Raw genomic sequence first — 24,634 nt, forward strand, 5'->3', positions numbered from 1 at the left:
GAACGGAAGAATTGAATAGAACGTATGGAGTGGATGGAATGTATGGAGTGGATGGAATGTATGGAGTGCATGCATGGAGCGGGTGGAGTGCATGCATGGAGCGGGTGGAGTGCATGCATGGAATGGATGGAGTACATGCATGGAGTGCGTGGAACGGGTGGAGTGCATGGAACAAATGGAGTGCATGGAACGGATGGAGTGCATGGAGTGCATGCATGGAGTGGATGGAGTGCATGGAGTGGATGGAGTGCATGGAGTGGATGGAGTGCATGGAGTAGATGGAGTGCATGGAGTGGATGGAACAGATGGAATGGATCGAGTGGATGGAATGAATGGAGTGGATGGAGTGGATGGAGGGGATGGAGCGGATGGACTGGATGGAACAGATGGAGTGGATGGAACAGATGGAGTGGATGGAACGGATCGAGTCGATGTAACTGATGAAGCGAGTAAAACACATGAAATTATTCGAACAAATAAAAAGGATAGAACAGATGGAACACACTAAACAGATGGGAAGGATGAAATGGTTTAACAGACTGGATGGAGTAGTATATGTAAATGAACGATTGATTGATCGAATGGATGGAAAAACAAGTAAACTAAATGATGAACCAGACGAAATGTATGAACATACGAAACCGAGTGAACGGACAAAGTGAATAAAACGGATAAAATAGATGGTACAGATGAACACTCGATCTCAAGCACCTTACTGAAAACCACCATATCACACTACCATGCTTACTCTCTCCTATACACCACCACTCAATTAGAACACAGAGATACTATGACACATTCGGTATAGCTGTTCTCATACTAACACCGGCCGCATACTCCACATCATCCTAATTAAACACAGATAGCACACACCGCTAGTTTATGCATCTCCTCAGGCCTAATGCAGCCAGAATTGTAGGGTATTTTGTGTAGATTTGGGGCCTAGCGGTATTTTCTTACCACCAAGAATAAAAGTATTTTAGCAATAATCACTCCCTGCATTCAGATTGGGTTTGGTATTATAGTGGTATCGTGGCTATGCATTATTTCAGTACACAGATACATTTAGTTGGTATGCATTTTGTTGTGGTATAGTGATGAGCATAATTTCTTTGCTTTATTTGTGACCCCAACATATGAAGCCCCTTTCTTTTGTTTAGACTGTTCTTGTGATCTCTAGAGGCCTCAGACTTCTACATTATTCAAGAACACCACATTTTCATATGGAGCGCCACTTATGGCTGTTATCACTGATTTGTCTACACCAGTGAGCTATGCTTCCATAAAGTATTCACAATAACATGTGGTATAATCACTAATTTATTTACATTAGTGAAACTATTTCCAGAGGCCTCTCTCTCTGCTGACTCATGTACGTCCAGCAGACTATCAGATTGTGTTCCACTTAGAAGTCACACACACATATACACTGAGTGGAACCACGCACACAGCTATGTATAACTACTCATAACATAACTTTTTCCACATGGGATGCTTGGCATATATTACCTAATAACCTCCCCTTTTATCAGGTGATATGGGCTAACTGCACCAGAGAAAAAACAGAAGCAAATAGAAGCCTTTACACGGATTGTGATTTACATCAGTTTCATTTAAAAAATCATACATTACCAGTTTTGCGAGGCAGTCTTTTCTAGAATAAACATAAGAGAAGCAATTGCAAAATACATGGCATTTCATTAGATTCTTCGCAACAATAAAAAGAACAGTGCATCAGTTGACTTGCATTTCTGAATGGCAACATTAGAATGCAGCGATCGCTACGCTGCCTGACTGAAATAGATTTAATTCACACACCGCATTCTCGCTTTGTGCAAGATAATTACCAGCAAAATTGTAGCAGTTTAGCACGCAAACTCTCTGGACAGGTCGCTTTCTTTAAATGGCTCGGGGCTTCCTTTTAGAGCACCCGGCGAGGACATGCAGTTCCAATCTGTACTCTTTGGTCCTCAAGCCGGTGCCAATTGACTGGAATCTCCAGCCTGTGAAGGTCAGCAGTACACTGGAACGACGCCCCTCAATCAGGCAGCCCCACAGCAACTCCCAGCAAGTCCTCACCGAAGCTGTGCAAAATGTCCACTGCCTTTCTTCCTCCCCGAGATGCACCAAGAGACCTCTGTTACAGCCCCTAATGTGACGTGCATCCAATAAAAATCTATCATGTCATACCCTCCTTCTTCAAACAATAGCTCACCTTTCAGTAAGAAACTGTATCCACTAATTTCCTGCTTATTTGAGTTTTGTTCCCTTAGCAAGGACCGTGAAAAGCGCAGAGAAAGCGAAAGGAAAAACAAATTCTGAATGTCCGTTTAACATGAGTTTCAGCCTGCCTCATTTTGCACTTGGAGAACACATTATGATATTAATAAGTTAGAATCATGTTAGTACTGTTAATTATATTAGTTCATTAATCCTCTAATGTGTCTCCTGCAACAGAGGCATTTCAGGTGAGAAAAAAAAATGGTGCGTTTCTAACAGTGAAAAATGATTGACTGAGTAGCCTGTCTTCATTTACACATCCATATGTTACACCGGCAACACATTGCTTGCTGTACCGCATTATAGCAATACATTGATCTCATGCAGTGGTGCTGCACTCCAAAAACACGCAAAATAATCCTACAGTGTCCACCCTCCAGACTTGAACACATACAACTGACTGCCCCAAACCCTCACCTACCGCTATGAAGCAGCTATCATGCAACTCCCACACTGGCTGCACACATATCTGGTGTACCCACGCACCTTATGACTCTCTCTCTCTCTCTCTCTCTCTCTACTGACTTGAACTGCGGTTCCTGAGGGTGTTCAACCTACCAGCACCTTGAGATCATACCAATGATACACACAGCGCTATATAAATGCAAAGTAACATAAAATAACATCTCTAATTAAAATATTTCAAACTAATTTTAAAAAAGATGACACGATCCACATAGCTTATTTCTGCTTATAGGAGACTTTCCCCTAGTCAGCTTATGCAATACCTCCGAGAAGGAAAGTTTTAAAACATGTTAATAGAGACAGGAGGAACTGCTACTTGTGGAGTGCTGCATCTAAAAATAACACGTGAAATCTTTACTACAAAAAACAGTAATTATATCATGAGTTACAGATGTCCTAAATTAAGATATATTGCTGAAAAATGTTATGTTATTTGATATTTGTATAGCGCCTCCTGCCATTGTTATGGCTTCGAAGCTCTGTTGGGTTGAAGGTCCTTCGGAAGACCGTAGTCTGTGCAAACATGCAAATAAAAGGCCATTACATTGCACACACATAGTAATTATAATTAGGTGACTTTTCAGTTACTAGCAGAGATGACTAGTTTAAAATATTATAAAAATCATGCAGGACATTGTGTTCAGGTGCAGAAATGACTGCTATGTCAGTGACTGTGACAGCTGGACCACATTCATTTTTTGTCGGACACATCTGTATTCTATGGATGTGGTGCAAGAGAGGGATTGGATACTATAAATAGTCTATCAATGCTGGGGCAACTGCCTACAGTTGAGTGTTCTGCTATACATTACATGCAGAACAGGTGCACACTGAATAACATGTAGTCAAGTCAAACCACCTGCAACCCTGCATTCCCACCACAGGCCTATTGCATGCATGTCCCACTACACTAGCTCACTCTGCCCTTGCTCACTCTCTCTCTATCTCTATCTCTCTCTCTCTCTCTTTCACTCTCTCATTGATACATTGTATCCCATGTGCAGAAAAACAAGCATCTGTGAGATGGCAGATGAGGGGGAATGGTTGGTCAGTTTGTAAACTCCAGTATGTTACCATAAGAAACAGCTAAGGGTTATTGGGGCAAGAACATTTGGTTCAGAGAAAGGACTACTTGAATTTTGGGTCCGCAGTCACCCATTTTGCTTAGCTTAGTCTGCTGATTGGCAGGCTACGGGATCGCTCAAAGCTCACTCGACCATGCTCAGGTGCCGTGCTCAGTGGTCAGATGGTAATTATGCATGTCAGGGAAGGGCCCGTCTTTAGCAGAGACCGTCTTGGGCGAGACCCGTCTTGGGCAGGGCAATAAAAGCCTTTCTCAGGCGTACATCTGGCATTGGCTAGGGTAGGGGCTAGAACCCCATGTCATTTAGCCCAGAGGTCTACCTTACAGTCTCCCTCAAGTCCCAAACTCTTCTCACACTATCCGCTGTCAAACTCCCACCTCCACCGCCACTAACAGTCACAAACCCACCCAGTTGTGACGTGGCTCCAGACCTTCGGTATTAGCGATGCTGCAATGTGGCAGGGGATTCTCCATGATGAAACAAGGAGAAGAGAAGATGGAGGGAGCAGTGGGGATTTCTCAAGAATCTTCTGCATCTTGACATATAAATGGCAGTGTGAAGAGCTACTGGGGGTAGCCATCTTAATAAGCACTTTTAATTCCTGCAATTTTTACTAAGATGAGCATTTCCAGCTGTTAAAACGAATCATATGTACAAACATGACTCTCAGGCATTGTATGTTCAAGTAATCTAATGCTTGGGAGAACAGGGGCGGGCATGGCCTAATGAAATGCACGATATCCACGTTTAGGTTTCAGCTTTTCCAACAAGTGTCATCTTTATGCATATCTGTCTTGTTCATCTTCAGCAGGGATCAGTACCAACTGTGGAGTAGTGGGTTAAGTTGTCTGAATTTGGAGAATGCTTCCCGAAGCCCATCTGTGTGGCCTAACAGTATTATTTGCTAATGGTGGGAAGAGACAAGGTGCTGGCTGTTCCCTAATACTCTCGGTTTAAGTTAATCCAAGGTATGAGTTTTATTTACAAAATTTAAACACACCTGTCTGGTCTGTGCAACACAGACTGAATGCAATGTTCAACCCAATCCCATACCCATTCGTACACTTAGGCATTGATAACCATCTTTCTGAATGGCAAATGCAATTGTTTTTTTAAACAAATGTAAAGTTACAATATTATTTAGAATACTTCATATTAGATGTAATATTCAACAACTCTTCCTCTATGGAGTCATTTTACCGTAAATCCTCATGTGGGAAAATCACTACATTAGCACCATTAAATCCATCAATGGACACAGCAATACCTAAAATACTGCAGTTAAAAGGTGCTGTGTACTATACAATAAATTGAATACTGTAACATATATTTATATATACATTATTTTTACAAATGCTCAACATGTGTCTGTATGAATTTGCTTTTGAACTTTCATCAGGAGATATTTTCAATGTTCTTCGTTAATAGGAAATCCACTCTATTGGCATAGATTAAAGCCAGCAACATCTGCATATCACATAATGCCAGAGAAATTTAGGGGAATGCTGTATAGTTATTATACTACAAACCTTTTTTAAATAGTAAAACCAGTTTCATGAGGGCAATTTCCCTTTTGAAAAATGTGTGTTAAGAGATAAAGCCTGTCTGTGAAAAAATAATGATCACATAAGGGTTTTTATCATTAGGTCAGAAATGGAATGCACCAGGTAATATAAAAAAATATATACCCGAATTGGTCATAAGTTAAATGTTGATGACATTTTTCTTTTAGCTTACAAAGTGTTTGCCTTTGTCAACTGGCCTTATCATCATAATGTTCTTTAAACTCTTAGATTATTTTATATTATGTAAAAATCCTAACCAAGTCCTCCATCATAAATTATTAAGCCTGAGTTAGTCATTAGCAAAAGGGATGTCTCTAAGAAATAATAGATTACAAACACTTTTTAATCCCTGTTTCTGGCTACATTCTGTGGCACAAAGTCACTATTTTAGGGTTTTATTTCTTTTGTATTTTAAAAAACATACATGGATCATCAAAAAATGGTATCTTACTCTATGTACAGTGAGTTATTATAGAAATGTATCTCTATTGGTTCCACATTAATATCATTTTTGTTAGTAACACCAATCAACAGAAGTAAAGAGTGAAAAAACAACTTTCCTGTAGAGGTTTTATTTGTAGCTCCAACCGCAGTGCTTGTTGTCAAGCTGCTAAAAATAAATCACACCTAAACATGTGCATTAATAAAAAAAACAATTCAAGATACCTAAGACTGGTACCTTTGTCTACATGAATTTATCAACAAAGCAAAGAAGCCAATGGCGGTAATATTGTCCATGTGTGGAGGCATCATATATAATAGCTATGCATTCAGTTAAGTGGACATCTTTGCAGTGCATGCTATCATTACCTGGTGCATTTCAGTTGAAATATTGGAAGAGGAGCACTTTAAAAATGCATAGTAGCATCACACCTACTCGAGAAAACAAAGTGCTACTCAAAATAATTGTGAAATGTTTATAAGCAGTTCCATTTTTAAAAAGTAAGGTCTAAAAAATGACATATGATGTAAGTCATCTTAGTATGTAGAGAATGTAACATTCCTCCTACCTGCCACAAATCAGCTTCCATATTGGAAGATGCACTAATTACCATGCAGGGATATATCATGGCATAAGGTGGACTCAAGAAACATTTACTTGAAAAATAGCAGTCGAGCATCGCATTTAGTGGAAATCCTATCATTGTGAGTTGTTTCTCTCTTGGTTGTATGAACACTTCTGTATTGTTATTAAATGCTCCTCTTGCTGCCTTCTTGACAATTTCCTTGGTCTATCCCCTTCGTTATAATCTATTACTTAAAATCTTGGCTTCAATTTTGTAGGCTTCCCTGGTACTGCTATTTCTAAACAGTTATACGAATTTGCCCAAATAGTAGGTTTTCTCTCTCACCTCTTGCACAATGATTTTGAAAATGTAATAAGGCCTAATTCTTAACCTGCCATATTTTTGATGTATGATAATATCTCGAAATTGTATGGTATTTATCTTAGTATTTGTATCAGTCTTGTCCTTAAATTGAAGGAAATGTGGTTGTTGTTCCATCTGAGGAAAAGCAGCCACATTGTTTTTTTGAACCACCCCAGAAACAGGTGATGTCATCTATGTATCATTTCCATGTGTTCATGTTATTTTATTGGGGCTAGTATTTACGTAAATGAGTGATTCCTCAAAATATTCTTTATAGATGTTTGCCGAGTAGGGAGCAATTGTGGCTCCCATAGCTGTGCCTTCAATGTTTCGATATGTGGACCTCCTAAACTGGAAATAGATATGTTGAAGAGCCAATTCTGTACATTATAAGAACAATGATTTGCCTACAGAATCACTATCTTCAAATGATCACAAACACTCTTATACAACCTCTAAAGTGGGAACTTGAGAAATGTTGTGTATAATAAAATGATGTCATGCAGTTGATCTGCTTTTCATATTTTATTTGTAGATTTTTTGTCCGTCTATTCATGTATTGTGATTTCCACTAAGTGTGATGCAAGTCCGCTATTTTCCATTAAAGATTTCTGCCATACTGTGTCCAACTTCAGATATCATGTTTCATGATATGGAGACTGATATACGCCATGCAGGAGGCATGTTAACTTCCCTACATACTATGATGACTTACATGGAACATACACTCTGAAATCCTTACATTTTTCAAAATGTAACCACATATATACATGAAGTTATTCTTTAAACAATACATAGTTGTATCCCAAGTGCATTTGATGGTACTATGTGTCCAAAATGTCGACTGAAATGTGCCACTTAATGACTACATGTCCTATGATGATGCCCCAAAATTAAGAATGAAAATTGGTAAATCCCCTTCTCTATGCATTGCTTCCTTCTCAGCGTGGCGGGAACAGACTGATATGCAAATTGCTATTTCTAATCTGTGTAAGGCATATAGAGCTAAAACATGGTTGCAGAACTTCCTGAGTTGGAAGAATGCCTAACACAGATTATTTGAGTCATGTTTGTTCTCAGTAGAGGAGTTCCAATATTTTATAACATGTTGTAACACTTGACGTTTAACTCTTAGTTAGTAAAGGTAATCCAGACGTGGACCTCTTGCTCACTATGCTTGGGAAGGCTCTGCTTCTCCTCACTGATATTGCCCAAATAGGCTGAAACACATGTCTGGGTTTGCTGATGGTACTCTTGTTCAGAAGAGAATTATCTTGTATGTTTGTGCTGGACTGTGCTTGTGGTTGGGAAGAGGCTGATATGCAAATGGATATTACTCTTCTGTGAAAGTACAGTTAGCTAAAACATCGTCGTCATCCTTCAGGATTGAGAAACATCCTATATAGCAGGTTACCTGAGTCATGTTCATTCTCGGTAAAGGGGTTCCCCAGTTGATCTCCACAAAACCTCTACTATATGGTCCTTTAGAAACAAAAAGTGAGCCATACAAACTACTGAGCAGTCGGCTCTTATAGCAGGAGTCGGTCATAGGTTATTGGGCATTGCTCTTGCGTTGCTTGCCACATAATGGAAATATGTGATCTGATGGATCCAGGCAGAGATCCATTGAAATGACCCTTCAAAACATTTTCAGATACGAGCAGCTACATGGAATCCATGTTCACTCCCACCCTTTAAAATCCAGAATGAAGGCAAACCATATATTAGTAGTTAAGCGATAGAGGGTTTGCCTGAATCTATGAGCTATTGGCCTATTAATTACATCCTCCACTAACAGCTCATTTTCACAAGTCCAAAAAACCAGCACACATTTCCCCTGCTTTACCAGAATACAGCAACACAAGCTAGAGAGAGTAGTGGGTTTACAGTGGCAATTTAGGGACCCCCCTGCGAGATTTGTCCATATCTATATCTCCAGCAGTGCCAACCTTTTAAACAATTCCGCAAGAAACGTCCCACAGTTGAGGATTTTTTAACCGACACTGCCTTGAACATAATCCTCTACAACCCACCCTCTCCCATTGCTGGTACTAGAGAGGTTCCAGTTAAGGCAATTCCGGACCCCACATGTTGGAGGCCGACTCACAGATGGTTCTGCATCACAAAGTGCTAGGAAGCAGAGCCAAAGCCAGGAGACTTTGCAATCCACCTTTTTGCTCTCTGTCTTCCATAGAACTGAAATTCAGTGATCTGGCATATTTGATTATCTGGCACCATTGTACTCACATTGTTGCCAGATAATTGAGTTTTTGCTGTTTTCACCTCTCCTGCTTTGCCTGTTACTATACGACAATTGCAGTCTTTTATGATGGCCCGGAAGCCTCTCCCCATTCTTCTTAATTTCTGAGATCCTGAGTTGCACATTAATATTATTGCGCATTATGATACCAACACAAACCACAACTGCACAATGCACAGTGGAATATGTTAAATAAATACCTTAAAACATGATTAGGTTCCCACACTAACATTTATTTAAAAATGTCAATTTGTAGGTTGAAATGTTGATATTGTTATAAATGCATAAACGTACACACAATTCTGCTACAATTGATAACATTTTCAAGATGTACCTTTTCTTTCCTTGTAGCTGATCACATACAACCCAAATAGATGCAGCCTTGGTCAGATGGATGAAGGACACCTGACATCTTGGACTGAATTTATTCTTGTGGGGTTTGCAGATATTCCTAATTTGCGGATTCCATTTCCTGTTGGATGTCTGCTGATTTATCTGCTGACTATTGCAAGAAATCTTCTTGTCATGTCAGTTATTTACTGTGATTCCCATCTGCACACTCCCATGTACTTCTTTCTCACCAACCTGTCTTTGGTGGACATTTTTTACACCTCTGTTATGGTCCCAAAAATGATGGGCAGCTTTGTTTTAATGAAGCAGGGGATCACTCTTCTGGAATGCCTGTTGCAGCTATACTTTTTTGCAGCCCTGATTACGATAGAATTCATTATCTTGACCATGATGTCCTTTGATTGTTATGTAGCTATCTGCAATCCCTTACACTACAGAATGACCATGAATAAATCTGTGTTTTTACGAATGTCCATTGGGGCTTGGATTGTTGGCCTCATGCAGCCAATATTACACTCTGTGCAATTATCTAAATTCTCTTTTGTAAGACTCTTGAAACTAACCACTTCTTCTGTGATTTCACAGCCCTGCTGAAGATTTCATGTACCAGCACAATCACCATTGAAAGAATGACCTTTGTTATGTTTGTATTAGTCATATTTTCTTCATGTCTATTCATCTTGTCGTCATATGTCAAAATCATCTCAGCCATCCTGAAAATCCAGACCAATACACAGAGGAGCAATGCTTTCTCCACCTATGCCTCATACCTTACAGTCGTCATTCTTTTCTTTGGAGTTCTCATCTTTGTTTACTTACAACCAGCCTCAATGTATTCAGTGAATCAGAGCAAAATATTCTACTTAGTCTACAGCGGGGTGATCACAATGTGTAACCCCATAATTTACACTCTAAAAAACAAAGAATTCAAAGAAGCTGTGCAAAGAAGGAGATGTGTTAAATGTTGGAATTAGTAAAGAGCCCTCATTAAAATTAATGAACAATTTGTAATGAATGTAATCATATACTGGGTAATCGCAATACATGTTCTGCAAACCCAATATTCTGTAAATTCAATTATGCACAAGAATGATGCCAAGCCCACCTAGGCCATGCAGGTGTGGTAACAGAAATGCGTTTACAACATTGACAATGGTGAGTTATGCTGGGACAGGCTTCTATCCTTTTTCCCATGAAAGCAGATGACTCTGTGCCAGGGACGTCGATTCACCAAAATGCCAGTGATAGCGGAAGTGATATCACACACCTGTTGGCATCACAGGAAGTGATGTCACATGACATTTGACCTAGAAGGCATCCGTTCCTCTTTCACCCTGATGACATCATCAGAAGTGGCTTGTCGGCATAAAAATAGTCCATACATGTACACTTTATAAAATACCAAATAGGTACTAAAGCAGACAAGAATATTTTAGATACCATCGACATTTTATCATATGCCATGGATGGGGTCATGATATGATAGGGTTAGGTACAATATAATCACCAAAGGATGCGGCTCTGCCATAGATACACTACTTCAGCATTGCATGGCCAGTTACTTCCATATTATGCCAGTTGTAGCTGCATGTAAAGTATTGTAATTATATTACATTGCCAAATGTTGCGATATTACAGTATCCAAAAAATTCGATAGATACAAGTCACCAACAATGCACACAAGCATTAGTGCATTGATTCATGATAATGATTTGTTATTTATATAGCGCTTTCGCCAAAGACTATACATAGCACATCATAATATGCAATTAACATTCAAACCAAAGTTGGTATGCCTTTATGAACTGTGGAAGAATGAAATGCTGAGATGGCCTTGCCAGGATCAACCTGCAGATCACACATAAATCGCAGCAGCGAGTGCTCAACCTGCTGAGATATCTCACTGCTTTGCTATTAAAAATGCAATGCAACTCTAAGTAATCATGTCAGAACCGGCTGCACAGTGTAGGTTAGACACATAGTAACTCTCATCATGTTTGCTGTAGCCTTGATGAGGCACAGTAAAACATTCAATGCCACAGTAAGACATACGTTAGTGGGTTGCACCAAAATGCCAAATCAAACCACCTAATGACACTTATCATGATTACTTTATAATAGATGCCCAGAACAATATACCATGCCACAGTAAGTATATACTAGACTGGCTGCACCCAAAAGCCAGTCTAGTCAGGTGATTACACTTATCACGATTGCCTTAGTAGAGATGCCCAGTACACAATGTCAAGCCACAAAAATACATTTCTAGACTAACCGCACCAAAATGCAGTCTAGCCACATAAAGACACTTATAATGCTTACTTCATTATGAATGCCCCAAACATATGCCATGACACAGTAAGAAAAGGCAATACTGGCTGCACTTAACTGCCAGTCCAGACAGGTAATAACACTAATCATGCTTACTTTATTATAGATGCCCAGTAAAAATGTCATGCCACAGTAAGAAAAGACTAGACTGGCTGTACCAACATTCCAGTCTATCCACAAATGCATATCATGCCTTCTTTAATCATTGATGACCATTATTTATTTGCAAAACCCTACCTACTCTTCAGAATTTATTTTAGAAAACACATTATCGCTACAGACCCTTAGCCTCAGACCTTTTAGGTTATGTCTGTTATTCCAGCTTACCTGCGAGCCTTAGTGACACACGGAGGGTATTACTATGCAATTCGTATTTCTGCACACTGTTCATGGTTTATTCTTGTAACAATAAAGGCCATCTTACTTCTGTATATATTTGCACATTCTGTATATTCTGTATTTATGTAAGTTCTGTACCTGGTGTATATTTGTAACTATGTAAGCTTTGCATCTTCGTACTGCTGCACCCTTTTACCTACGGATCTGGTGCACATAACAAATGAATGAACAAACAAACAAACAAACAATCAAAACCTTCTACTGCTGCACACTTCTCACATTTTCCCTCCCACTCTCTGCCTCCAACCCCCAAAATCAACTCCTTGTCCCAGTCCCAAAATTCCAGAAACGTAGTCAGAGAGCCTCAGGCCCCTCTACTGCCAAAAACAATCCATAGGCTTTGACATTTGTAGCAGCAGAGAAGCCCTTATCCCTCCCAGGAAAAAGAGGGATGATTCCCACTGCCTTAGTTTTATTGCCCCCTGTGGGTTGTTCCTCTCTGCTATCTTTTTCTCTACATGTGGTGTCCCCTAGGGGTCTAACCTCTCTCCCTGGCTGTTCAACCAATACCTGGCACTTGTTGCTCACCGCATTGCCACCCTCTGCCCCAACTTTCAGTGCTATGCGGATGACACTCAGCTCCTTTTCAGGCTACCTTCGGCCACGTCTTCTCCGTCTCTCATCACTGACTGTCTTTCTGCTATCCAGGAGTAGTGTGCCGCCAATCACCTCTGCCTTAATGCCAGTAAGACTGAGATTCTCCTCATCGGCACACCCACTTCCTCCTTTCCTGTCACTCTCTGGCCGGCCTCTCTTGGCCCTCTTCCTGCTCCCACCTGCGAGGCTGAAAACCTCAGAGTCATCTTTGACTCATCACTCTCCTTCTCCCCTCACATCTCTGACATCTCTAAGAAGTCACCCTACCAGCTGCACCTCCTCAGGAATATTCTTCCTTTCCTCTCCTTCCCCCAGAAGCTCACTGTCTACAGAGCTCTGGTTCCCTCTAGGCTGGACTATTGCAACAGTCTCTTTTTAAATCTGCCTGCCTCTACTCTCCGCCCTCTGCAACTCATCCAGTTCAGGACTGCAAGACTTGTCCTTGGCCTTAAGCCCAGGGATCGTATCTCTTCAGGACTGAAATCTCCGCACTGGCTTCCAGTGGCTGTGGGGATTTAGTGCAAAACTCTCTGCATTGTCCACAAGGCCTTCTGGGGCCTGGGACATCAATACCTTCAACTCTCTCTTCCTAAATATCTTCCTTCTCGAGCTCTTCGCTCCTCCACCTCCAACTCCCTCAGGGTCAGTTGCTTCTCCAAGCAACAAGTTGGTGGTAGATCTCTTTCCTTGGCTTGTGCCACCCTCTGGACCAGCCTCCCTGCCTCCCTGAAACTTGAGGAGAACAGCTCAAAACCCTTCTCTTTGCTTCTGCTTTTTATCCTCCTCTCCCCTGCTGACCTCCTGGCTGAACTGAAACTGCACCGGTTACCTGGTCACCCTCTGATCTTGGGCCCTGGTCCCTCCCCCGCCAGTCTCAAATACCTGCACTGCCAGCATGGCAACCCCCACACTTGGGGACTGTTTCTGTGTCCCAACAGTCGCACTACCAGCACTTGACAACTGACTTCTGCACTTACCTTTGCACTTGCCACTTGCTTGCTGTTACTTTACTTATTGTTATTATTCTATTCCCATGTATTGCACTCTCCCTTCCCCCTCTCCATCCCATGCACTTGCGCAATCTGAATGACACTGGGCCTAGAGCATTGTCTGTCCTGCCTTCGTTCCCTCTCCCTTACCTCATTGCACCTTGAAACACTTGTGTATAGGCGCGTTACAAATGCCATATCATATCATATCATATCATATCATTTAAGATGGGCCCCAAAATATGGCCTATGGAAATTTGGTCTAGACGTCCCAGTAGGTGTTATAGATCCAGACTTTTGGGGACATAAAAGTTCTCTTACAGAACCATGGCGAGATCCCGTTGGAAATATGTCCTGGCAACAAAAGTGCACAGGGAATTCTTGAGAAAGCTCTGTTTCCCTGTATTGAGGAAGAATTTGCACCAGAGGAAACTGAGAGCGGTAACATATGCTTTGTAGAGGCCGATGAGATACATACCACCGAAGCAAAAAGGGCAGAAGAACCTACCATCCTTCCCGATGTAGCCTTCGCCCATCAAAATGATCACGTGCTCGCAGATGCTTTCTTGCAAGTGATTCCCGAGAGAGAAGGACAAGAAAAGTGAAGCCTCTTTTTCCTCCTGAAACGGGGATTACTATATAGAATGGAAACCTCCAGGGAAGGCCTTAGTAAGACTTGATTAGTAATGCCCAAAACTCATTGAAAGATTGTGTTAGAAATTGCACACTCTCACTTGACAGGGGGACATTTGGGACAATCTAAAACCTGAGCTCACATCAGTGGGAAATTCTATTGGCTGGATATCTATGCTGACATAAAGAACTTCATTCATACATGTGGGATATGCCAAAAAAAAGCTCACATATTCCCCTACCTGCCCCTCTAAACCCATTACTGATAATAGAAGTGCCTTTCTCTAGAAGCTGGATGATATTATTGGACCACTGGAAACTACTAAACTGGGCAATAAATATGATCTTGTATTGTTGATTATGCTACCCGGTACCCAGAAGCCTTCCCTGCACAGAAAAACACAACCTAGAAAATGTTAAAGCACTTGTTGCCATTTTATTCTAGTGTTGGTGTCCCCAAGGAAATCCTAACGGATCAGGGATCGAATTTCATGAATAAGATCATGGGTGAAGTTAAGGAATTACCAACTTTAGAACCTCAGTTTACCATCTCCAAATGGATGGATTGGTAGAGAGGTTTAATAAGACCCTAAAAATAATTCTGAGAAAGTTAGTAGATGGGAAGGGGAAGGACTGGGATCGTTTGATACTGTCGGCCCTGTTTGCAGTGAGAAAGACCCCTCAGGCAGCCACCTGTTTCTCCCCTTTTGAGCTACTCTATGGTAGAGAACCAAGAGATGTCTTAGATCTGCTCCAGTAGACCTGGGAAGTAAGAGAAGAGACCCCTCTCACAGACAGCTACATGATTACAAGAGCACATGGAACTCATCTGGAATCTAGGCCACACTCATATGGAGAAGGCTCAAGCCCAACAAAAATGTACTTATGACAAGAAGGTAAATCTGTGGTCATTTTCAATAGGACAAAACACGTTAGTCCTTCTGCCTACATCTGAAAATAAACTTGTTTCAAAGTGGCAAATAGCCCAACCTGATAGAAGGCAAATGACCCACCTCTACAAAGTAAATTCCCTGAAAGAGTGGAAAGAATGGTATTACCCAAATTGACCTTTTACAATTGACCTTTTGCACAATTGACCTAATTATAGTGGTCCTAATTGACCTTCTATAACAATTGACCTTTATATTATTTTAGTAATTTTTTATATGTATTGGGTTGGTTTTGGATTATACATGATATAAGGGGTTTGGGTGGTGGATGCAGGGGGTTTTGAATTGTTTGGGGGGATTGCAGGGGGTTTCCCCCCGCATATATGTCCTAATTGATCTTCTAAATTAGATAAATTCTCCCAAGGTCAATTCTCCTGAGGTCAATTGTGGAAAGGTCAATTAGTATACAACCAAAAGAAAATCCTTCTGCTACTACCTCCTCGATATTGTCTCGTTTGGTACCCCGATGAAATAGAAAAATCCAAACTTATTCCCCAAGAACTTTCTAAAGATAAGCAAAATGATTTGAACAACCTTATTACTGCTTACCTCGATTTATTTTGTGTGAAACCAGGGTACATGGTACTTACCACTATATCAGAACTCCAAAGGGGAAAGTGGTCCTTTTGAAACCATACAGACTCACAGAAGCAGACGAGGTTAAGAAAAGTTAAAGGCAAATATCATTGAGCCCTCTTCGATTACATGGTCCTCCCCTATGGTGTTGGTGACAAACCCTGATCACTCTTGGAGGTTTTGCATAGACTTCAGGCTGTTCAACGCCATCTCTGCCTTCAATGCCTATTCTATGCCATGTATTAATGATTTAATAGATACATTTGGAAATGCTGTATTCTTGTCAACCCTAGATTTACCCAAATGATTTTGGCAGGTCCCTGTGCATGGACCTGATAAGGAAAAAACTGCTTTTTCAACACCAATAGGGCTATTCCAATTCAGATTCCTCCATTTTGTATTGCATGGTGCCCCAGCAATATTTCAATGACTAATGGACAGTATATTACAGCCTTATTCCGATTTCTGTGGGGCCTATATTGACAACATAGGCATTTATAGTAAAACCTGGGAAACCATATTATCAATTTTTCTACTATTATGAGAACCCTCTGAGAAGCCAGCTTAACTGCCAACCCAACAAAATGTAAGCTGACTGTAGAGATCAGCATTCTATTTTGTGTCTCGTGCTGTCATACAACTCCTTGTTATTATTCTAGCTTCAGAGTCGCGTGACGGTTGCTGAGGATGCATGGACAGTGAGCAGTGTGCTGCCTCCGGGTTGGGCTTGCTTAAATAAACAAATTCTTTGCCCACCGACTGTGTCACCTGGCGTCTTTCAGTGGCCACGAGGATGAGTGAATCTGAGAAGGAGCCTGCCGCATGGAAAGGACCGCAACAGAGCGTGAGCGTCCAGTGTGAGAAGCTCCATAGGAGGGGCCGCAGGACAGTAGCGGCAAGGGCCCCCCTCTCTGAGCAGCAGCCGGTGTTACCACTGCAGACCTCGTATGGGCCAAGGCTGCTCTGGGAGCGCTCTTAGACACGCTCAGCAGTCCTGTGGGGAGACGTCCCCAGCTCTGTGTTCCGCCCCCAACAGTTTCGGGTGAACAGAGTGCCCTGCCCCTCCAAGGATCGAATTGATGATTCAGTCACAGAGGTGAGGAGGAGGAGGGAGTGGGCAGCCAGGACAGGAGCCAATTAAAGGGGAACACACGGTCGAGGGAGGAGTCAGTGAAACCTCCCTAGAGTTTTTTCATTGGCTGCTAGACTGTGGTGTGCAGATCCTCAGTGGACCAAGCTTCAACTTGGGAATACAAGGCCAATCGGCCTGGAACTGTGCAACAAAAGAAAAACAAAGTGGTTCAGAAGAAGTCCCTGCAAAGGTGCAGAGGAGTTAAAGAGACAGCGTAACATAAGCCCTGTCAGTGCAAACTACTAGTGTGAATGCTCTATAGAACTGGTGAATAAGCTATAAAGGTCACAAACAAACGTGGACTCTCACCCAATACTCATTAGAGTGGCATATTGGGTGTAATGTCAGAGATGGTTTTTGGTCCTCTGTTTGTGAAATTTAATTTAATCCCCGGTTTGATCCTCCCGGCCCTCTAAGTAAAGCTAGGCAATTGGTGTACCTTGCTTTACCTGTGGACCGACAAATCGGGGCTCCTCCCTCATTATCATTCTGTTCTTTAGTGCTGATTGACAATACGCATTTTTTTGAATGACCAAATTCGGTCCTGCCCTGACTAAACTCAATGTAGCCCGCTAAACTCAACCTTCTAGGCACCCAGAGTAAAGCAGGGTTATAAACCAGCCCTTGCTGAAACATGGGGACCAGACAATTGGCCACTACATTTTTTCTACCTGGTATAAATGTAAATATTCTTCTCTTTTTTACTTGTTGCACAATGTATCTTACACACTTTAATGATACTAACTCACTAATTATGTGATCATTGAACAACTAGAGTATTCATTGTGAAATAATGTTTTATTATACTGTGTTGATCTCCTATTTTCCTTTAAAAAAAGTCAATCATTGTGTATGACTTTTGGTTAAAAAAGAATAACATGAACATATCAATAAATTGTACTAAATAATTTCTATTATATGAATGAGGGATTTGTGCCTTATTTGTCACACTTGGTGACCTGATTGTGTATTTAAAAAAGAAACTTGGCTTACTAGTTGAAGCACAATTTAGAAATAATTAGAATAAAATCATTCAGACACCCCGACATTAGGGCAGTGCCACTAATTATATCTGTGGTTGGAGCCTTCTCTGTTCTCCAGTGACAACCCAGTGGCACCAAGGACAAAGTGCATGTTACGCTCACCTGATCTACACAGGGGTGCCGAACGGAGCTGGATGATCTGGTGGTGGGTGGTGTCTTGTACTCCCCTCCGATACGAAAGCAGGCTTGCCTAGAAAGGTAAATCACAGGTAACCAAACCAAGTGGATGAGGGTGACTCCCGCCTCCCATGGTGTCCTCTTGCACGCCCCCACTATAACTCACCTTTGAGTTACGAATAGCAGGCTCTCCGTCCTGCCACTGTTCGCAGGGGTGCGTCATAGTTCTAGGATCTAATTACTTCACTGATCCTATTGAAAGTTCCAGACAACTGTGACTCTATGGTAAGTCTTATTCCAAAGATATGGATAGCTAAGAGTTCAAGTTGCAAAAGTTCACTCTGTACCTTTCTTTACAGATTCCCTCTTCGTGCATACGATGGAGCGAGGTTCTTGGTAGCTGGCTTCCCAAGGTAAGATTTGCGCCAGTGCTATGCAAAAGTCTTTCCACCCGATGCTGTTTTTCTACACAACTAACCTGCTGCTTTTACATTCTGCAGGTGCGGAATCTCCTGAACAAGGCTGCGTGATGAAGAATTGTGAGCCGGTGAGGATTGCTGCCTTCAGGTGAGAGCTGTCTCATGCAGGATTATAAGTCAGAATGAGGCCTTCCCACAGCTCTGCTAACCTGATGTCTTCTTTTTGTTTTACAGATGCGGCAGTCCCGAAGCAACGATCGGAAGATGAAGCGGAGATCGAATGATGACGTAAGTATTAGTGCGGCGCTGAAGTGCGATGAAGAGCGTGTGGTCTGCAAGGCTAGTCTGATGTTCTTTCCTTTTCAGTTCTGAAGAAGCGTGGACTCCTGAGCGGCCGCGATACAGAGACTGGTAAGTATCTTGTTCTGCTCTTCTTTCTCACTCTTCTTTGCAGGTAACTCGAGACAACTGGACGGGCGTGGTTGATGGCTGGCCTGGAGCTGCAGATACGGTGAGCCTTACGCTGCAAGAGTTCAGAATAACGCAAAGCATGTTCTGTATGAAGGGTGTGGCTTATATAGTCTTCTGAAAGTAGTTCTCATGTAAAGTAGTTCCAGCAACCACACCCAAGCAAATAGTTCCACGACAAATAATCCCTTCACCCTGCCTCATATTGGTTTGCACGTGCCTCTCTGAGTCTGAAACGTGCCATGTTGGTGATGGCAGTATGAGCCTGGCGCCAACGGCACCAGGAACGAATCCAGGAAGCCCCTGCAAGATTCCTTGGGGCCTTCAGGGTCCCCATGGGACCCAACGCCTTGGGCAGGGTGGTCTGTACCTGATGTTTGGGGGTATGGACCTGACAGCGCTACAGACATGGCTGCAGCAAGCATGTCCCCGCCTCCGCCTTTTTTATCGGAACCTGGCACACCAGCCATAAGATGGGACAGGTGTAAGAGGCTGTTTGATACCTATTTGGAAGGAAGCAATTTTACTGCACAATCTGGACACCGAAGATCGTAGTGTTTATGATGGGTTGTCAGAACCTCCACAAGAAGTTCATGGAGACATGGACCAATGTTCGGTGGTGGAGAGAAAATTAGAGATTCATTTTGAAGTGAAGAAAAATATCACTTTTGAAAGGCATACATTTTTTCAAAGGTCGCAGGAACCTGTGGAAAATGTCATTGCAGCGTTGAGATCTCTCAGTCATACGTGTGCGTTTGGTGCACTCATGGACTCACTTATACGTGACCAGCTAGTTCGCTGCACTAATAACATGAAAATACAAGAAAGGCTGTTGTCTAAAGATGTATCATTGGAAGTGGCTGTAGAAACAGCTAGGAGCGTGGAGCAGACACGTAAGTATATGTCAACCATGAGGAGTGATAAACAAGAAGGGGAAGTTGCTGCAGTGAGAGGAATGAGAAGAACAAACGCTAACAAGGAAGTCAAATGCTACAAATGTGGAAGCAACCGTCACATATCCACAAGTGTGTTTTGTCCCGCGAGGAATGTCTCGTGCCTGAAGTGCAAACAAAGGGGACATTTAGCAAGGGTCTGCCGGGAATCAGGTCACGTACAACATATTGAGTGCAGTGGAAGAGTTCCTGAGCAAGAAGAAAGTCCTGTAACCTTGCAAGGTAGTCAAGCTAAACATGTGTTGGAGGTATCAGAGTACTCGCATAAAGGTAATGCGCCAACAGGTGTGTTTCTGATCAACGGAAGGGTGGTCACTATGAAGGTAGACAGCTGTTCACCGTGGACTCTGATGTCGAGGCAAACTTTTGAACGGTGTCTACAAGGTGATGTAAATCAGTTGTTGGAGCATGGAATTGAATCTTGTGCCTATGGAAATGTGAGAATTCACGTTCTAGGAAAATTTCAAGCATCCATAAAATACAAGGCCAGGAGCTGTGATTCAGATGTCTTTGTCACGCAAGAAGGTTCTTCTCTCTTAGGATGGGGTAAACAATTCAAATTAGGAATCAGAATCCAAGCGAATGCAGAAGAACCAGTGATGATTGCTGAGGTCAGGGACAAATGGGACAAGGAGTCTCCAATGGTATTCCATGAAGAGTTGGGAATGCTAAAAGGATTCGAACATGAGATTCGGTTAACGGCTGGGGCTATCCCAAAGGTGCATAAGGTGAGGCCAGTGCCTCATGACTTTAGCGATAGACTAAGAAAAGAAATCGATACATTGTTACAGAAGGGGATCATAGAACGAACTGAGAGTTCAGAGTGGTTGTCCCCAGTGGTGTTTTCAGTGAAATCGAGTGGAGAGATAAGACTATGCGGAGACTTAAGAGACCTCAACAGGAATATCCTCATAGACAGACATCCTCTGCCCTTAATTGGAGAAAAATTATCGACATTGAACAATGCCAAGATATTTTCAGTAATAGATCTCTCTCAAGCATATCATCAAGTCCCGTTGAAGGAAGATTGCCAACATCTGACCGCGTTTATAACAACATTTGGAACTTTCAAATATTGTAGGATGCCATTTGGCCTGGCCTCGGCAGCGGCGGTGTTTCAGAGAATTATGGAGACTATTATGGACGGAGTACAAAATATTGTAGTTTTTCAGGATGATGTGTTAGTTTATGCTGACTCCAAGAGTGAACATGATATGGTGTTGAGTCAGGTTTTATGCAGTTTGGCAGAGTCTGGGTTGACTGAAAAAGGGAGAAAATGCAAAATTGTGGTTGATAGGGTGGAGTATCTTGGGCATGAGATTGATAAGGAGGAGGTGCGGCCTAAAAGGTGTTTGGTGGAGGCTGTGAGGTGTACGCCAGTGCCGACTGATAAAGACGAGGTGCTGTCATTTTTTAGGATTGGCGGAATACTATCATAAATTTGTTAAAGATTTTGCAATGGTGTCTGCGCCCCTAGGGATGTTACTTAAAAAGGGTTCAAGATTTATGTGGTCTCCAGAGTGTGGTGAAGCGTTTGAGAACATTAAAGAAGGGGTGAGCAAAGCACCCTCGATTGGAAGATTTGATCCCAAAGACAAGAATGTTCTAGTTGTGGATGCAAGTGGTTTGGGTTTGGGTGCTCCTCTGGTACAATATGATAAGAACAACGATGAAAGAGTAATAGCGTTTGCTTCAAAGGCACTTAGGGATGCAGAATGTAAGTACTCAGTGATTGAGCGAATAACGTTACCAATGTCTTGGGCAGTTGATCACTTTAAGCATTTTTTGTGGGGCAGAAAGTTTGTTGTCAGGTCGGATCACAAACCTATGGTACAATTGTTTGAAAATGGAAGATGGGCTTTATGGTCCCCCAGGAATAGCCGGTGGGGTTTAGGGCTTCAAAATTATAATTTTGAGGTCAGTTATTTGCCTGGGAAGAAAAATGTGATGGCAGATTGCCTGTCCAGGCTACCAGTAGGAGGGGATGTAGAGGTCAAGTGTGTGGAAGAGGAAGAGTCGGTATTAGCGGAGGTGGATGGTGCTGTAGGTCAGGAAAAGTGGTTACATGAAGAAGGTTTAGACAATGACCCTAAATTGATCAAAGAGTGGACAATAAAAGGTTGGCCACATAGGAAAGCGCTGCACAGGAAATTTGATGTCTGGTGGGAGATCAAAGATGATTTGAATATTTTTGAGGACAGGTTAAGGAGGGGACGTTGTGTGGTTCCTGCTGGGACAATTAGGACCATGTTAGTGAAACTTGCACACCAGGGGCATCCAAGGCAAAGTTATTGGTGGCCAGGTATTGACAAAATGGCGGAAAAGTATGTTAAGAATTGTATGGCGTGTCAGACAAGTGACAAGGGCAAGGTCACGAGAGAGACACCGTTGATCACAAATGTCGTTCCTGATCAGCCATGGACCAAGTTAGCAGTAGATATCATGGGCCCGATTTCGGGGTTAGGTGAAGGTTTGAAGTTTTTATTTGTAGTGGTAGATTTTCATTTGAAATGGATAGAGTGGGACGCGGTCAAGGAATTCACTGCCAAGGATTTAATCATGTTTCTGGAGAAAGTTTTTCTTAAGGAAGGTGTACCCACTGAATTGGTGTCAGATAATGGGGTGCAATTTGGATCGGAAACAATGAGGACATTTTTGAGTAGTTACGGTATAAAACACATTAGAACGGCATTGTACCATCCAAGGGCTAACGGTCATATAGAGAGAGTGAACAGGTATTTGAAAGGGGGATACAGATGCCAATGAGGTTAAAACAGCCATGGAGAGATGTGTTGAACATGTTGACGTGGAACTATGTAACAACGCCGCACTCAGTAACGGGTGTCTCTCCCTTTGTGTCTATTAAGGGTAGGGAACATCAGACGAGACTTTGCCCAGGGTGGCTGAGAATGGCAAAGGTTGTTCAGGTAGATAGGGACTGGATTATGAGGCATATTGACATGAGTCAGGAGAAAAATAAGGAATTGTTTGACACTAGAGAAAGAGTGAAGGATCGAGAGGGGTCGATTGGGAATATGGTCTATGTCAAAAATCCCAGATCGGTAAATAAATGTGTGGAAAGTAAATTTCTGGGTCCGAAAAAGATTTGTGCGGTGAGGAAGAGTGTGTTTATTTTGGACTAGGAGCAATATGGTCAAAAGGAAGACTTGCTAGGGCTTGGGATATGAAAGAGGATGGTGTGCAAGAAGGCTTATGACCGGACAGTAAGAGTAGGAATGCTGTTAATAGGCACAATAGTTCTGCTGAAGGCACTCAAAGGACAAGATCAAAGCCTGCCTGGTTGAGTGACTATGGGCCTCATTACAACCCAGGCGTTAAGGGTTTAACGGCGCCGTCGGCGCCGTTAACCCTTAACGCCTGATTACCATTTTAACGCCTGCTTTTAGCAGCCGCTAACCCGCCTTGGTGCTAATTACGGCACCATAATTTACGGTGCCGTAATTAGCGCCTTCCCCACTCCCATTATACCCTATGGGGCAAAAATGGGAATGGGGAAGGGTAAATGGGGAATGGGGATTTACCGCCCCACTCACCTTGGAATGAGGTGGTAAATCTGCCATCCACCATGGTGTAAACAGAGTTTACACCATGGTGGTAAAGTGGGGAAGTTACCGCCTGGGTTGTAATGAGGCCCTATGTATATTAGGAAATGTCATTTACAACATGTACATGGAGAGAACTTACACATAATGCAATTTTCGGGGTTTGGCTGATTCTACAAATTTAAGTATGGGTTTGAATTCTACAAGTACAGTATTTACTGTTTTATAATATTTCAACTTTTATATCTATTATTGCAGGTCTCTAAGTGCGTACAGAATTGGGGGAAAACTGGTAAGATACACACTCGTCTGATGTAATTTGAAATTTTTTATCAACAGCATATTTAAATATTTGATTGTTTTTTATTTCCTTATGTGTGATATTCTTTTAGGGTTTGTTTCTGGTTTTGCTTGACTTAGTTTTTAATGTACTAATGTATATATATATATATATATGTATTGTTTCTTATTTTTACATGTGTAAAGTTTGAATTTATTTTCAACCTATATCATATTAAAGAATAAATAAATAAATAATATTTCTCTCTTTTGAGTTGTTCTCATAGATGAGTATTCTGTTAGGTCTATTTTTTTACAGTTTACCATTTACATAGTACTTGTGGTTGTATGGTTTTGGTTTTCTCATTTTGCTCCTTGGAGAGGGAGATGTGTAGAGATCAGCATTCTAGTTTGTGTCTCATGCTGTCATGTGACTCCTTGTTATTATTCTAGCATCAGAGTCGCCTGACAGCAGAGACGGTTGCTGAGGATGCATGGGCAGTGAGAAGTGTGCTGCCTCCGGTTTGGGCTTGCTTAAATAAACAAATTCTTCGCCCACTTACCGTGTCACCTGGCGTCTTTCACTGACTCAGTCAGCAGTGAAATACCTGGGTTTCTTTGTAGGGGATGGTAGTGTACAGCTCTAGCAAAAAAAAAGTGAATATCGTCCTATATCCTCCCACACCCAAGACCAAGAGAGTTCTCAGGACATTCCTAGGTTTGATTGAATATTATCATAGGTTTATCCCACATTTTCCAGATAGAACAGCCAGACTGACAGACAAACTAAGAAATGTGGAACCACAGAA

Source organism: Ambystoma mexicanum, chromosome 3p (assembly GCF_040938575.1).
Source record: "Ambystoma mexicanum isolate Mex_15411 chromosome 3p, UKY_AmexF1_1, whole genome shotgun sequence".
In the NCBI taxonomy this organism is placed as follows: Eukaryota; Metazoa; Chordata; class Amphibia; order Caudata; family Ambystomatidae; genus Ambystoma; species Ambystoma mexicanum.